The following is a 17660-nucleotide window of genomic DNA, read 5'->3' as shown; positions in this document are numbered from 1 at the left end:
CCAGAAGTCAGACCTAGCAAAAGAGTTGTAATCTTTGCAATAATAGGTAGAGCCTATTCTCTTCTGGCAATGGTAGCCCTGAGAGATCTAGTGGAAAAACATTTTTTAATTCTGAAAGTAACATATTACAGAGACATATAATGTTATAGTCCTGTTTATATGCATATTTTATTAGTATCGGGGCATGTTCTTAATGATACAACAGATGGTGTACTGGGGGATCTCTTCCCAAATTTGGACCAGGGCATCACTGAGCTCCTGGACAATCTTGAGGTGCAACTTGGTAGCTTCGGATGGACCAAAACATAATGTCCCAGAGGTGTTCTATTGGATTTAGGTCAATCAAGCGTGGGGCTGGTAAAATGTTATCAATTCCTTCATCCTCCAGGAACTGCCACATGAGGCCAGGCATTGTCATGCACCAGGAGGAACCCAGGACCCACTGCACCAGCATAGGGTCTGACAATGGGTCCAAGGATTCCATCCCGATACCTAATGGCAGCCAAGGTGCTGTTGTCTGGCCTGTAGAGGTCTGTGCGTCCCACCATGGATATGCCTTCCCAGACCATCACTGATACAGCACCAAACCAGTCATGCTGAACGATGTTACAGGCAGCATAACATTCTACATGACTTCTCCAGACCCTTTCACGTCTGTCACATGTGCTCAGGGTGAACCTGCTCTCATCTGTGAAAAGCACAGGGCGCCACTGTTGGACATGCCGATTCTGGTATTCTATAGCAAATGCCAATCGAGCTCCATGGTGCCGGGCAGTGATCACAGAGCCTACTATAGGATGTTGGGCCCTCAGGCCACCCACAAGAAGTCTGTTTCTGATTGTTTGGTCATTTACACCAGTGGCCTTCTGGAGGTTGTTTTGTAGGGATCTGGCAATGCTCATCCTGTTCCTCCTCATCCAAAGGAGCAGATACCGGTCCTGCTGATGGGTTAAAGACCTTCTACAGCCGTGTCCAGCTCTCCTAGAGTAACTGCCTACCTGCTGGAATCTCCTCCATGCCCTTGAGACTGTGCTGAGAGACACAGCAAACCTTCTGGCAATGGCATTTATTGATGTGCCATCCTGGACTACCTATGCAACCTGTGTAGGGACCAGGTATCGCCTCAAGCTACCAGTAGTGACACTGACCATAGCCAAATGCAAAACTAGTGAAGAAACAGTCAGAAAAGATTAGGAGGAAAAATGTCAGTGGCCTTCACCTGTTAAACTATTCCTGTTTTGGGGGTCGTCTCATTGTTGCCCCTCTAGTGCACCTGTTGTTAATTTCATTAACACCAAAACAGCTGAAACTGATTAACAACCCCCTCTATGACTTAACTGACAAGATCAATATCCCAGAAGTTTCATTGACTTGATGCTATACTCTGATTAAAAAGTGTTTCTTTAATTGTTGAAGCAGTGTGTATATACAGGTGCCGGTCATAAAATTAGAATATCATGACAAAGTTGATTTATTTCAATAATTCCATTCAAAAAGTGAAACTTGTATATTAGATTCATTCATTACACACAGACTGATGTATTTCAAATGTTTATTTCTTTTAATTTTGATGATTATAACTGACAACTAATGAAAGTCCCAAATTCAGTATCTCGGAAAATTTGAATATTGTGAAAAGGTTCAATATTGAAGACACCTGGTGCCACACTCTAATCAGCTAATTAACTCAAAACACCTGCAAAAGCCTTTAAATGGTCTCTCAGTCTAGTTCTGTAGGCTACACAATCATGGGGAAGACTGCTGACTTGACAGTTGTCTAAAAGACAACCATTGACACCTTGCACAAGGAGGACAAGACACAAAAGGTCATTGCTAAAGAGGCTGGCTGTTCACAGAGCTCTGTGTCTCAAGCACATTAATAGAGAGGCGAAGGAAAGGGCAAGATGTGGTAGGAAAAAGTGTACAAGTAATAGGGATAGAGAGTCCAGACCCTCTCAAGGAGATTGGTTCCAGAGTCCAAGCTGTGCGTCGAGGTGAGTCCGACTATATCTAGCCGGAACCTCTCGACCTTGCGCACTAGCTCAGGCTCCTTCCCCTTCAGAGAGGTGACATTCCATGTCCCAAGAGTCAGTTTCTGTAGCCGAGGATCAGACAGCCAAGGTCCCCGCCTTCGGCCACCACCCAACTCACACTACAGCCAACCTCCTTGGCCCCTCCCATAGGTGGTGAGCCCATGGGGAGGAGGACCCACGTTACCTCTTCAGGCTGTGCCTGGCCGAGCCCCATGGGTGCAGGCCCGGCCACCAGGCGCTCGCCATCGAGCCCCACCTCCAGGCCTGGCTCCAGAGGGGGGCCCCGGTGACCCGCGTCCGGGCAAGGGAAAACGTCGTCCAAGGTTTTTATTCTTCATCGAGGTTTGTTGAACCGCTCTTTGTCTCATCCCTCACCTAGGACCAGTTTGCCTTGGGTGGCCCTACCAGGGGCATAAAGCCCCGAACAACATAGCTCCTAGGATCATTGGGACACGCAAACCCCTCCACCTTGATAAGGTGACGGTTCAAGGAGGGGAAGCAGAGCCTGGGGACTCTGAGGTGGGCTCTCCCATCTCTGGGACTGAAGTCACCCAGGTGGTCAAAAAACTCCTTGGTGGCAGGGCCCCGGGGGTGGATGAGATACGCCCGGAGTTTCCTAAGGCTCTGGATGTTGTAGGACTGTCTTGGTTGACACGTCTCTGCAACATCGCATGGACATTGGTAACAGTGTCTCTGGATTGGCAGACCGGGGTGGTGGTCCCCCTCTTTAAAAAGGGGGGCCGGAGGGTGTGTTCCAACTACAGAGGGATCACACTCCTCAGCCTCCCTGGAAAAGTCTATTTGGGGGTTCTGGAGAGGAGGGTCCGTCGGATAGTCGAACCTCGGATTCAGGAGGAACAGTGTGGTTTTCGTCCTGGTCGCGGAACAGTGGACCAGCTCTACAACCTTAGCAGAGTCCTGGAGGGTGTATGGGAGTTTGCCCAACCAGTCTACATGTGTTTTGTGAACTTGGAAAAGGCATTCAACCGTGTCCCTCGGGGAATCCTGTGGGGGGTGCTCAGGGAGTATGGGGTACCGGACCCCCTGATAAGGGCTGTTCGGTCCCTGTACAACCGGTGTCAGAGCCTGGTCCGCATTGCCGGCAGTAAGTCGAGCCCATTTCCAGTGAGAGTTGGACTCCGCTAGGGCTGCCCTTTGTCACCGATTCTGTTCCTAACTTTTATGGACAGAATTTCTAGGCGCAGCCAGGGTGTTAAAGGGGTCTGGTTTGGTGGACTCAGGATTGGGTCACTGCTTTTTGCAGATGATGTTGTCCTGTTTGCTTCATCAGGCCGTGATCTTCAGCTCTCTCTGGATTGGTTCACAGCTGAGTGTGAAGCAGCTAGGATGAGAATCAGCACCTCCAAATCCGAGACCATGGTCCTCAGCCGGAAAAGGGTGGAGTGCCCTCTCAGGGTTGGGGGAGAGATCCTGCCCCAAGTGGAGGAGTTCAAATATCTCGGGGTCTTGTTCACGAGTGAGGGAAGAATGGAGCGTGAGATCGACAGGCGGATCGTTGCGGCATCCGCAGTGATGCGGGCTCTGCATCGGTCTGTCGTGGTGAAAAAGGAGTTGAGCCGTAAGGCAAAGCTCTTAATTTACCAGTCGATCTACGCTTCTACCCTCACCTATGGTCATGAGCTATGGGTAGTGACCGAAAGAACGAGATTGTGAATACAAGCAGGTGAAATGAGTTTCCTCCGCAGGGTGTCTGGGCTTTCCCTTAAAGATAGGGTGAGAAGCTCAGTCATTCGGGAGGGGCTCAGAGTAGAACCACTGCTCCTCCGCATTGAGAGGAGTCAGATGAGGTGGCTCGGGCATCTGATCAGGATGCCTCCTGGACGCCTCCCTGGAGAGGTGTTCCGGGCACGTCCAACCGGGTGGAGGCCTATGGGAAGACCCAGGACACGCTGGAGGGACTATATCTCCCTGCTGGCCTGGGAACGTCTTGGGATTCTCCCGGAAGAGCTGGAAGAAGTGGCCGGAGAGAGGGAAGTCTGGACCTCTCTGCTTAAGCTGCTGCCCCCGCGACCCGACCTCGGATAAGCGGAAGAGGATGGATGGATGGATGGATGGATGGATGGATGGATGGATGGTAATAGGGATAACCACACCCTGGAGAGGATTGTGAAAGAAAACCCATTCAAAACTGTGGGGGAGATTCACAAAGAGTGGACTGCAGCTGAAGTCAGTGCTTCAAGAACCACCACGCACAAGCGTATGCAAGACATGGGTTTCAGCTGTCGCATTCCTTGTGTCAAGCCACTGTTGAACAAGAGACAGCATCAGAAGCGCCTCGACTGGACTGCTGCTGTGTGGTCCAAAGTTATGTTCTCTGATGAAAGTAAATTTTGCATTTCCTTTGGAAATCAAGGTCCCAGAGTCTGGAGGAAGAGAGGAGAGGCATAGAATCCACATTGCTTGAAGTCCAGTGTAAAGTTTCCACAGTCAGTGATGGTTTGGGGTGCCATGTCATCTGCTGGTGTTGGTCCATTGTGTTTTCTGAGGTCCAAGGTCAACGCAGCCGTCTACCAGGAAGTTTTAGAGCACTTCATGCTTCCTGCTGCTGATGAACTTTATGGAGATGCAGATTTCATTTTCCTTCAGGACCTGGCACCTGCACAAAGTGCCAAAACTACCAGTACCTGGTTTAAGGACCATGGTATCCCTGTTCTTGATTGGCCAGCAAAGTCGCCTGACCTTAACCCCATCTATGGGATATTGTGAAGAGGAAGATGCAATACACCAGACCCAACAATTCAGAAGAGCTGAAGGCCACTATCAGAGCAACATGGGCTCTCATAACACCTAAGCAGTGCCATAGACTGATCGACTCCATGCCACTTCGCATTGCTGCAGTAATCCAGGCTAAAGGAGCCCCAACTAAATATTGAATGCTGTACATGCTCATACTTTTCATGTTCATACCTTTCATTTGATTAACATTTCTAAAAATCCTTTTTTTGCACTGGTCTTAATTTATATTCTAATTTTCCGAGATACTGAATTTGGGACTTTCATTATTTGTCAGTTATAATCATCAAAATTAAAAGAAATAAACATTTGATATACATGAGTCTGTGTGTAATGAATTAATCTAATATACAAGTTTCACTTTTTGAATGGAATTACTGAAATAAATCAACTTTGTCCTGATTTTCTAATTTTATAACCGGCACCTGTATGTATGTATATATATATATATATATATATATATATATATATATATATATATATATATATATACATACAGTATAATAAAATTTGTTAATACAAATGTATATATAGCTATTTAAAATGTGAGTATAATGACACTAAAAATCATTTTAAGTTCAGATATAATATTTCTTGGCTCTTCTTGACTTGTAATTATTACAAATAGTCCACTCTCTTATATTCAAATGAGTTTCACTACAAGGGACAGCTATCCCATTGAAAATCTGGTGAAAACTGAATTATGCAAATAAGGTAGTTGACAGATCAAAAGCTACTGAGCTGAATTCTAATTGGTTTTAGGTGTTGATTAGTGTGTAGAACTGCAAGGCATTCTGGTGTCAGTTGACATTAAATTGCAACCCATAAAAGGTTAGATTAAAAATGTAACTGATAATGCTGCCATCACAGTCTTTGCAAACTACATTTGTATGGTTAAAATAAGTATTGAAATTATTCTTCCTTTTGTTTGATTCATATTTCTGCATGCTGTGGTTTGTATAATTTATGCACGTGACATATTCCTTTAGTTGTGGTGACATAATATTCCATCTAAATTATGTTCTCCTTTTGTACCTGATGCAGGATAAGCCTCCAATTCCAGTGATTCCGGAGGTAAAAAAAAAAGTTTGACAAGTATATGGATGTGTATAAATATTAACATAATAAAAGTTTGAAGACAATGAAAAAGAATGATGATGTGATTTAAAGGTCATCTTTTTTGAACTGTGAACTACAAGAGACATTTTGCACCATAAATCAAAAACACTGCTGTTATACACAAATCCGTGATCCTAAAAAGATTAATTTAAATTCGTAAAACACCTCAAAAATACCTTTTTTTCTCCATAAACACACTATTCTTCCTCTTTCTCTGTCCAGGTGAGCTTAGTTCTAGTCAGTATGGGGAAAATACCACGAACCAACCCTCTTGGACCCTTGATCATTGATAATCAAGTTCCTAGATGAGCCAGGATAAAGAAGACACAAACAGACAAGAGTACAGTCTAGACCCTGAAAACCCTAATTCTGAACCATATTTTGTGCAAGAAATTACCCTTATGGTAACAAGTAAACCAATAGATGTCTTCAGCAAAAATTATCAGAAAGACTTCAAGACATGCAGTTTATGAAAATTTTCCTTCTCACATTTCGCCCCCAACATTTTGCCCCTCACATTTCGCCCCAGCACATTTTACCCCCAGCACATTTCGCTCCCACTACATTTTGCCTCTATGATATTTCTCCCTCAACCCAGTAACTTCAAATACACACACCCAGACGTTTTGAGTGTAGAAAAAATAAAGCGAATAATCGTTCTCAGCGTTTAAAACGGACTTTCCTAATGTAAACATTTTTGTAGCAAATGAATCCAAACAAAATTTTATAAAGTTGATTTTAGGTTTAGTCACGATGGAAAAATAACACTTTCAGTGAGTGCGGTGAGTGGTGACGCAACAGTTTTGATATTGCACCGTCTGCGAGGTGTTCTTCAGCACAGCCATGCACCACTGAAAATCAGGCGGCGAAAACCGTAAACGCACATCTTGAAACAGCCGTAGTGGTGGCAAAAAACCATGTGAAATACAGTACAATTGTACTGTACAATAGTATATCAAATAACATGGAATAAATTTAAAGTACAATACTCACCTTTTATGGAGGCAATCACGCATACTATTTTCAGGGATATTTTCAGATCTGTGAGTCATATAAGAACACTACCTGAGTGAACTTTTTTATTTTCAGTGTTGGTTAAGGTTTTTTACATTTTTTAATTGCAATTATAGATATGTACATAAATACTGGGGCAAAATATACCAGTGAAAATTACCAGGGGCAAAATTTGTTGGAGACGAAATCTGTTGGGGCAAAATGTGCAGGGGCGAAATGTGGGGGGCAACTTATCCGGATGCCCTATATCGTTTGGTGAAAATGATGAATCTCTGTTAAAATCAGGAATATTTAGACTTTAAACATTTATATTGACGCACACATTTTACTAATTCATCTGATGCAACTATTCCTATTATGTTCCTCCATCTCATGAAGTAAATGTTTACATTTTTTGCAAACACCCTGCATAAAGATGGCTTACACTAATTCAGACTTTTATTTTAATTGTTTTTATTGTCGTACATTGAAGTACATCATTCAGTCATGTTTTGTATTAGCTTTATCCTAGTCTAATAAGTCTGAAGACAGATCCCAACAGGAAGTAACAAGCAGATGGCACTAACAGTAGTTCACATTTAATGGAGTGCCAAGTAGTGTACAAATACCTTCATCTGCACCTCTCCAATTAGGTAGCATACCACCCACTTTATTTTTATTGATTTTGAAAGTAGGCGGAATAAGACTAGACCAGAATCAAATTGATTTATTTTATGTTATCTACTTTAGGTAAAACTGTCACTGATGCTCGTGTTGTTTTGAATGCTGTTATTATGCAGTAAATAAAAAACACTTTTGATGATAGTATATCACTCACTCTACATTGCTATTTCTGTGATTTTTTTTTCAAATTTTCTTCATTATGTTCATTATGAATTTTAAAATTCAATAATGTATGGGAATTATATCAGACTAATTAGATACAATATAATTTTCTTTGTGGTTGATCAGGGACACCACATTTCATCTTTTCATCCATTTTCCTAACCCACTTTTTCATAGTAGAGTTGCAGGGCATCTGGAGCCTATCCCTTCATTTCATTTATAATGGATTCTCATTAATTGTCACCACAGCTAACTATTGTACAGCTCTTTCTCTTGATAAAATGTCTTGGAAAGTTGTTTTCACCACTGAAGATGTCTTTCTTCCAAATGTGCTGCCATTCCATTTCCTCAGAATGTTTTATGTCATTTGGGTTCCCCTGCTACCTTATTTATGCAACCATGAGCTGCACAGAAATGTGTTTTAGTTTACATTTTCGGTTTGATATTTAGTAAAACACCTTAATTTCATTATTTAGAATACCTTTTGGGTGGTGCAGTGGTTAGCATTGCTGCATCACAGATCTACTATACTGGATTCAAATCCTTTGACTAGTCATTGTCCTTAGCAAGATTTACTGTAAATGTAGCTGTCAGATTATATTCCATATTGATCACACAAATACAAACATGATATGCATTTCAATTAATGCATATTTTTTGCAATTAGCATTATCCTCTTATAAGCTCTTGTTACAGTGCTTTCTCTCACTGTGCAGTATAAATATTCACAGCATTTCTGATTAGGTTTTCATCATATACACCTGCTGTCTTCCATATCCCAAAGAAGCACATATAAAATTAATTGGTCACTCTGAATCTGCCCAATTTCATCAATTTGTGCTATTCTGGACTCCTGTGCTATAAAGGATTAGTTCCTGTCTTGGTTATAATGATGATGTCAGTAGGTGTATTAAATGTGAATATGTTGCACAACTGGAAGCAATAATTTGGCTGGCATAGCTAATCATCAAAATAATCATTTATGTATATAATTAGAAGAACACCATGCATATTTTGGTATTATACCTGTCCCTTTATAAAGGTTTGAAATGCCATAAATTAAGTGAGCACTCTTTAGTTGTCAAATCCCAAAGAACTTATTTTTATTGTAGTTTACTAAAGTATTTGAACCAAACAATAACCCAATGAAGCAAATATAACTTTGTAATTTATTAGATTGTTTGTAAAGTGCATAACCATAAAATATAAATCATTAAATAGATGATAATACACAGTTTAATGTCTTGCTAACAGAATTTCCAGTTAAAAAGACATGCTAATCTGATCTAAATTAGCCTGGTATCACTGAGTGGTTGAACATCTTTTAGAAAAAGAAATTAATTCTAATAAGTTAAAAGATAATATCCAAACCTAGTGCCAGTTTTTTTTTCTAGTTTAAAAGTTATGTTTCTTTCTGACAACATAGTGGCTTATTGGCTGAACTTGGGCTTAGACCTTATTGTCTGCAGAGAGAGTGCATGCTGTCCCTGTGTTATTTGGGCTTACTCCATGTCTTCTGGATTCCTTTCATATTCAAAAGATGAGCCTATTAGGTAAATTTGTGAGACTGTATTGCTCCAGAATAAATAACTGTGGGTGTATACTTTATTATTGTGGAATGGATTATGGATTGGCCTACTCTTGTAATCCCTAAACCTAACATACTTATTTGAAAAGACATACACACACACACACACACGCACACACACACACACATAACATGTCCACTTAAGCACTGACTATGACTGATGCCTGCACAGCCTATCACTCCTTAATACTCCACATAGGGACTCACTAAGTTTGGCTTCAATGATCTTGATTCAAGAAAACCCACGATTTCCACTTTATACAAATGACTGCAGATTCATGGACAAATCTGTAAAAATCCTAATTGCAGATGACATAACCATAGTGTGTCTTATTACTAATAATGACATGTCTTCCTATCAAAGAGAGGTGGGCCATCTTGTAGAATGGTGTACTTATAACAATTTGGAGCTCAATGTTATTAGACAGTGGAAATGAGAATTGACTTCTGCCGACAAATCACCAACTGTCCACCTCTTCAAATTAATGGCCAGATTGCATCTGTGGTTCAGTCGTTTAAATTCCTAGGGTCTACTTTCACTAATACATTAAAATGTGACAAGCACATCACCTCCATCATCAAGAAAGCCAGGCAGAGATTATTCTTCCTTTGCCAGCTTACGAAGCTTGCTTTATCAAGGCATATATTGTTAAGTTTTTACTCAGCCATCATTGAGAGTATTGTGACCGCCTCCATCACTGTTTGGTTTCCTTCTTCCCCCTCCCTTTCTAAGAGTCGTTTGCACCGGGTGACTTGTTTAGCAGAGAAAATAATTGTTGTCTCCCAACATTAAAAGATCTGTTCATCGCCAGAGCAAAAACGAGAGCAGGAAAGGTTGCAGCTGACTTCACCCACCCCAGCAGTCATCTGTACATTAAATTGCCATCACAGAGAAGGTACCGGTCTATTGTGACCCGACCTACAAGCCAACCCCACAGCTTCTTTCCTCAGTATTCAAATGTTAAAATACTTCGATAAGGTTACTCCTAACTGTTTTTACAACATATAACTGGTAACTGTGCTCTTTGTCTATTTGTAAATACTGTATTTCTCACTTGCTCAACTTGTACTATGTGATATCTATATTATTTTATGTAGTTTTTCTATTTATTTGACAGTACTATTGAAGTTTGTAAATGTTTTGTTCAAGAAACTTGTATATGTATAGTTTTTTGCACAATATCAGGTTAATGGCGGGGTTAAATTGTGCTGTCTTAAATGGGTATTGTCTTGTATTCCATGTTTTTGCACCTAACCAAAGTCAATTTGGTAATGTATCACATGCTAGCAATAAAGTGATCCTAGATACTGAAAGCTGACATACCATGCTTTCTGGATGTACGCTAGACAATGGAGGCGGTTACAGCTTTGTTACTATAACTTACCATTGGTGTGTTACTCCAATAGCAGTAAAATAAACAATAGCAGTGAATAGTATAAATGAAATACAGTACATAGCAATGAATAATGAATAACAGCAAATTCTGGATATGAAACCCTAAATAAATCATTGTTCCAAAGTCAGAAAATAGCATAGACAACAACTACTGTATGGATATTAAAATTGAAAAGTAACACCAATAGAAACATCAGTGTGAGGGAGGGAGAGAAAGAAATCCAGAGACAGATGATTTGTCTTTCAGGTAGCTAATCTTGACTGCGAAGTCAGGTGGATGTATGGACAACATCTTTAATGGATGGTTCTCTCTTTCTCTCTCACCCCCAGACAGTCTGTCCTTTGTGCTAAATGCACCATGTGTAATTCTAGACCTCATGGGATTACACAGAGATAACTTCTCTGATGATGGACAACTTGTCCCAAAAGCATTAATATTAAAAATATGTACAAACACTTCATCTTGTCAGGATTGTTTACCAATGTTGTGTCCAGTTCCCTTGGGATGAAAACTCCCATCTGGTGTTTGAGTGGTCATTTTAAGATAAGATTAAAAACATAACAGAATAGGAAATTTAGACAAAGTATATATTGTTCACAGAGCCTCACAGTGTTCCTCTGTATAAAACATCTGTAAAGTTCCACAGTTCAAATACAGTTTATCATAGCTCATCTGAGCAAAATGTGCAGCAAAAAGCAGTCCATAATAGCATTCCAAGCAAAATGTCTGCAGTTCCAAAACGGCAATTGTACCTCTGCAAGGACATATGCATAAGTAGGTTTTATGGTAGACTAGTATCCCATTCAGGATTGGTATCTATGTAGTTTCAAAGATACTTCAAATTATATATGTCCATTTTAAAAGGTTCTGCACTCTCCAAACAAACACAATGAAAATGTACTGCCACATTTTTGGATTTGGGCTTACTTATGTTGTACATAATGATTAAAAGTGAATGGCTTATTTTGATGTACTGTATAGGTGTAGATGAACATGTATGATAAATTATTTAAATAAAATTTTAAAAATGTGGTGTCACTTAAATAGCTGGAGTGAATTACTTTAGTTTAGCTGCTCTACCCCACTCACAGTACTATAAAATTATATTTTAATGGGTTCTTCCTTTAACATTAAAATTGGTTAGAAAATATTATACTTTACTTTATTGCCCCTCTAACCAAATGATATTATCTATGGTACATGTACTTATCTTTTCTGAAAACAACTATTCATAAAGCATCACATATTGAAATAATTGAATTATGAGAATGGTTGCATTAAATAGGTGTATTCAGATAAAAAGTTTATTTTTCATTTTTGTAGTCAAATTAATAACTAATGTATAGCCTAGTTATTTAAAATGCAAAATCTAAAATTCAGTTTATGGTACATAAGCTTTTGTTTTCCTTTGGGCCTCACATGTTTCTCTATTCTGTGTGACTCACTTGCCTGCATAAGGTGTGCTTATCTAATAGTGGGTCTTCAGCAATAAATAAGAGCAAGTGGCCTTGTGTTTGGTGTGTAAGCAAATAATTACTGCTGAGTACTTTTGCATGCACAGCATCAAAAGGAGCTGAACGCATCAGCACTGTGGTTTTGAGAAAAAAAATAATACTTTGTTACAAATCAAGCAGAGAACATATGTTTGTAAGAAAGATTATATGATGCCAAGGTTGCCCACAGCTGGCATACTTCTCCTTGAACCCTTAATATCAATAGGCATAAACTGAAGATGTACTGGATAGTGAGAAACATATAGCAATAGATGGTGTAAAGTGCTTAGTACTTTTATTTAACAATCCAAACAGTGTGCAAAATCAAATAAAGTTCAGTGTAGCTTCTTCATAAATAAATATGTCTACAAAAAATCACAAATAAAAACAGTGTTTTAATGGAGGTTAAAATCAACAATAAATAATCCAATAAAAAATCCAATGATAAAACAGGGTTAAAATCACTGCTAGGATCTGTTCATTGAAATCAATATGAGCTTCAGTGCTTTTCTTCAAACAGACGTCTCCTCTGCACACCCTTTTAAGGTCTCCTCAAAAATTGGAGACGTCCACTGGCAAGCACAGTCTTCCCTTAAATCTGTCTTGTGTTCCTTCAATCATCTTATGACCTTCAGTGGGAAACCCCATGAAGCCCATCCTTTCTCCTGCCTCTATGCCTCAGCCTTCAGTGGGAGCCTACTCATTGTGGTTGGTCAGTCCTGCTCCTTGGGTTCTCAGCAGGAGCAACCCTGGCCCGTGAATACTGTCCACTTACTCCTCTCTGGGCCAATTCCTGAACACTTGCCTACACACTGTCACACCCGCTCAGCTGCGATCTTGCTGCTCTTTTCCTTATCCTCTATTTAATCTCTGATTTTATTCTCTGACTTTTTGTTTCTTGTTCTTTTTTATCCTACTCATGCTCTTTTATACATTAGTAACGCAAGTTCATAATTATGCAATCCAAATCACATAAATCAGTTGATCTGCACATGTCTACATCTGAATGCATGCTACACCATTTCACTCATCAACACTTCAGGGGCTGCTCAGTCCATACTACCGTGCATGTATGCATTCACCCTGAGCCTGATCGCACTGCCACAACTCTCAAATGCACTTTACCACAGATTTACTTTCCAATGTGTAGGTGAAAAAGTTGTGCGCTTTTTGATTTTTACCATCATACTCCCATGTACTTATTGGGCAGGACTATGACCTCACTGCAGTACTGGGATCCTGAGGACTTATTAGATGATATTAGTGGTATTTACTATAGTATATATGTATTATAATACCTGATAAACTAGAATTTAGAAATTTTGCTTGAAAAATGCGGATCATTAACAAACGTACGGTATATACAAAACCTTCATTATTTATCAATAAAATAATTGTGTGCCTTACTCTCCCATCCACAAATGGCATGGATTAAATCCAGATTTTTGCTGTTGTAGGGTTAATGTTAAAATTTGAGCAAATTTAATTGGCCCCATAAGTTTGTGTTTTCATTTTCACATTCTCTGCATTTTTCAAGAAAGTTGCCCAGGGTTCAGTCCACTTGAATGGATTTTTTTAGACTAAAGTTGCCATCTCACCTTAAATGACCTGACAAACCTATAATTCTTTATGGCAAACATTATAATAAAATTTGGTTAAAAGAATTTTTGAGTGCTGCATAAATAAAAAAATCTTATAACAATCTTATAATAAACATTTTCATATTTTTAGTGGAGAAGATGCTGTATTGTAAGACTTATTACAAGAAACAGAATGTAACACGTATGAGGCAATTAGAGGCATGTGTAAAAATAAATCTGCAAGAAATGGAATCTTTTCAACATTGCATGCTGTGTCCAGGTAATCAATATTGTGTTATTAACAAAATGACACCAGATGTAATTAATTGCTACGAGTATTTAATTACCCGCAAACAGGTAATTATTATATTTAAATATTCATTTATTCTGGTTGGTTGCACAGTGTCACCTCATGCCATTTGGCCCTAAGGTTAATTTCTGGCTGAAACTTATGACTAGGATCTACAACATGGATACTACACTGAATAATCCCAGGACCTACTAATAATTGTGATGATACTTATTGCATGACAATATTGGAAGCACTTCACTCTTTGGCCAATGTTCTATAGCAAATGTAATTTTTCTGCATATGTTCAGTGCACACTGTGATCAACTCATAAATCTCATAAATGTAATAATTAATAAAACCTAATTAATGGTATTCTGTATTTAGAGGATGATGTAAGAAAAACTCTATTATCACCTCTTGGCTTATTTACTAATACAAGTAATTGCTTCATCATGTAAAGAACTCAAAATATCTCCCAATGCTATAGCTGTTACTGTTTAAATAATAGGGGTTTTTTTTTATTGCTGATGTTTCCTGTCATTTCTGGTTACTACAGTAGTTGCACATGTTTATAAGCTACATTTCATTTGCTTTATTCTACAATGTCTGTTAACATTAATGTTAATTTTAATACATGAAACTTACCAAAATGAAGCAACATTTGCATGATTACTACTCCCAGCATGATGTACATTGTATTTTGTGCTAACTATAGAACATAGTACTTTTCTTAATACCACATTGCAGATACTACTTTATATATAAACAAAAAAGCTCAAATAAATCAATTGTTTTAAACACATGCAACTTCATACTGTAATTGAAGCAACTAATGCAGTCAAGCCATTAATGGCAACTTTGCAAAGAACCTAGCAGAAAAAGAAACAGTGGTGCCATTTTGATTTTCTTTATTTTCTTCATCAGATTTAGGAATAAATTTTTTATGCATATACTGTACTTTGTTGCAAATCCAAAAGCTTCAAGCATTGAAAGGTTACTTACTAGTGATGTTTTCATTTTTTTTTTTTTTTTTGCATTTCACCCTACTTTGGCAGCTGATTTTACATGGTAAAGGCATTAGCTAATTGCCCATAAGTGTTATCATGTTAAGATATAAAAGTGGCTGTCATGATTTCAGCCTTTTGGGTTGATTTCATAAAAGACTGAATCAGATGTTTGCTATTGAACTAAAAACAGAATGGGATCCTGATGGAGAAGTCTCAAATGATCTAATGTTTGCATCTATCATTTTAAATCAGAATGAAAGTCACTAGCCACAACAAATTACCACATGCCAGCACAGCTTCTGTCATAGAAGCAAAAGATGAAAATATTAGTGGGCAAAGCTAACATTTCAGTCAGTTAACAACAGAGTAAAAAGCAAACGGTATGGGGTCTATTGAATGAGTGTGATAGGTCATGCAGTAAAATGTTGAGATGGTTCAGTAAATCAAATCAGTGAGGGATACCATGCAGCAAAATGCAGTGATAAGTGGATTAGGCTATTTGTGCTGGGAAAAGAGATATTGAAGACCTATGGGTTCTCTGAATGTGCATGTTCATGTACTTAGGAAAAGCAGATAGCCAAATAAAAAAGCTTAAAACAGAAATCTTTTTTAAGGTCACTTTTTTTTTTTTTTGATAAAATACTTTGTACGTATTTTTTTAAAACCATGAAATAGTTTGAACAACATGGCTGTGTATTGGTTTATTATGCATTTGCCTCAAAAGTAAGAGCCAGATTTATTCAGTCAACAAGGACTCTGGTCCATGTCATCTCCAGTGTGTGTCCTGACTGTTGATTAGCTGGTGGTTAATCTCAAATATGAACATCTTGTTTAATCTCATCCAGTGGATACTAAACTAGACTGAGTGGTTTTGCAAAGAGAACTCTCATTTCTAAACCATGTCTGGACTGTCGCACCTCAGTAGCATGCAGCATTATCCCGCAGAGAAAGTCAATTTACAGATCAGTAAAGGGCTGTTATGTATTAACTTCTTAAACTATCCTTTTAAATTTAAGTTATGGCTCTATTAGCATTATAGCATCTTTATATATGGTTAAACATTTCCCAAACCAAATCTCAACCTCCAATGGCCTACACTGTCCAAACCTAGCTGGATGGATACTTGAAGTCATAAGATGTTTGCTATACCTCAATTCTCTAGTTAGCTTGAACCAGCAGGAATCTTGATTAATCATATTGGACAATGTTTTCTAAGAAACAAATGTCCACTATGTTTATTGCATAACCCAAAGCAAGAACACCTTCTTGTTTATCACAATTGGAAGATGAACTTGGTCAGACTGTAATCTGCCATCAAGATAGGGTAACATGCATCTTAAAATGGTTAATCTGCACATCAGCATGGTTGACTTACTTTTATTCAGACTACACTCATACACTTAAATAATGGCGTAACTGACTGATCATTTAATTATCTGAGAAGGACAAAACATCTAATAATGTGGGAATGACAGATAACCTTTTTGTGGTTACTGAATATACAATCATGTAGATTTATAAATACTGCAATAATAATGTAATAAAAAATCTACACACCTGGTTTCTGGACCTACCATTACTGTATTATTGAGAGCGAGTATTTGGTCCAATGCTTGTACCAGTCTTATATAGGAGACCTGTACATCACAGGGCACACTCTTACAAACCAGGAATCTCATTCATAAAACTTTTTGTGGATTTAAGCATGAAAATTTGCATATGATAAACAAAAGGAAAATGCTTACGGCAAGATAAAAATCTGATTAATAAAACCTGGCGTACATACATTTCTATGCAATTTACCTTTATAAATCACAGTCATCTTGTAAATCTACTTGTGTGCACCTTGAACCCCACCTGGTTATTGTCCTGAAACAACTATATATTCAACATGCTAATCAACCTCATACATGTGCAATTATGATACTGCAAAACTTCACTGACTAATAGAGCAGCATCCCTCCTTACACATCAAGACCCCGTCACCTGCATTGAAGAGCCTGTAAGATCTTGCATGGCATTATAGCGAATCTGTTGTGAGTTCTGGGAGTTGAGGAAAGGCATAAGACAACAGCATATAAATGGATAGCTTCAATCACCTGGCACATGTAATGACATGATTGCTGTTACAATAAATAGTTCAGGCCATATGAAATACTAAGGTTTTAACCAATTAACTTACCCACAAGCTAGCCACCATGTACAGTACCATCAGTAAATTATCTGTCAAAACTACTTTTCCTTAAAATATTTTAAACTTGGGATGACCCAGGCCACCAAGCTGCAACGTTTGTGACGCTCAACTTCGCATCACAGATGTGAGCTTAATTCTTGCTAGGTGTCCTTGCTGTAATATTAATGCAGTGTAGTACTCTCATTTTGTTAGGTAAACTGGACGTTGCTGCAAATTGACTTTTTATGTTGGCAAAACATTACAACAACAACAACAACAACAACATTTATTTATATAGCACATTTTCATACAAAAAAATTTAGCTCAAAGTGCTTTACATAATGAAGAATAGAAAAATAAGAGACACAGTAAGAAAATAAAATCA

The sequence above is a fragment of the Polypterus senegalus genome, chromosome 7, assembly GCF_016835505.1.
Source record: "Polypterus senegalus isolate Bchr_013 chromosome 7, ASM1683550v1, whole genome shotgun sequence".
In the NCBI taxonomy this organism is placed as follows: Eukaryota; Metazoa; Chordata; class Cladistia; order Polypteriformes; family Polypteridae; genus Polypterus; species Polypterus senegalus.
This window is presented reverse-complemented; position numbering follows the sequence as displayed.